The following is a 705-nucleotide window of genomic DNA, read 5'->3' as shown; positions in this document are numbered from 1 at the left end:
TTACCATAAATTTGGGTATCTAAAGCTTCAAAATCCTAAAACAACCGAGAATTAAATTGATTAAATAGATTAATACTGGAAATCTATTTATTTGTGCATTGCTGCAAATGATGTATTAGAAGCAGCAAAGTAGCAAACAACTGAGCCTTATAACAATTTTGCGCACCTCAAACACGTCAAACTTTAGCTTATGCTAGCCTCTTTGATCAAGCAACACCACTGAAACAATTGATCTAATTGCACCAAGGTATCAACAAAACAAATTTTTTCAGTATTGTCTTATTCAGTTATGGTTGAACTGGAGAAGCACAGATTTAGCATTAGTAGATCTCAGAAGCAATAATAGCATAAAATGTATAGATGATAACATCAGAACTATAGGAAGATATACTTCCCTGTTGGAAAATTCAATTGCTCTTCATATAGAAGTTCAATTACAAAGCTGAAATTCAAAATCAAAGAACTAGCTGAACAAGGTACAACTCAGTCCCTTAGATGTTCTTAAATTCTGTGATCATGTCCACAAAACTCATTACAGGTCTGTAGGATCATCAAAGTTGTTAAAACCTCAGGAATAAATGTTAATTTTTTTAAAATTTTAAAACAATAAATACCAAACAAAATTTATATCAGGTAGATCAAATGAGCCCGGCTAAGATTGGCGGTAAATCAAATGAGCTCGGCTAAGATTGGCGGTAAATCAAA

At 32.5% G+C, this 705-nt stretch overlaps 1 non-coding gene across 1 annotated transcript; it reads right to left on the bottom strand.

The window, feature by feature from the left end:
- Nucleotides 1-477: 477 nt before the first annotated feature.
- On the bottom strand, nt 478-562 carry LOC114579082. The gene has a single exon (XR_003699946.1). It is a non-coding gene; the product is annotated as a small nucleolar RNA SNORD25 (small nucleolar RNA).
- Nucleotides 563-705: the final 143 nt, after the last annotated feature.

This window comes from Dendrobium catenatum, unplaced genomic scaffold (genome assembly GCF_001605985.2).
Source record: "Dendrobium catenatum unplaced genomic scaffold, ASM160598v2 original_scaffold_274969, whole genome shotgun sequence".
Lineage (NCBI taxonomy): Eukaryota > Viridiplantae > Streptophyta > Magnoliopsida > Asparagales > Orchidaceae > Dendrobium > Dendrobium catenatum.
Note: the sequence above shows the minus strand (reverse complement) of the source record. Positions and strands in the feature narration are given on the sequence as shown.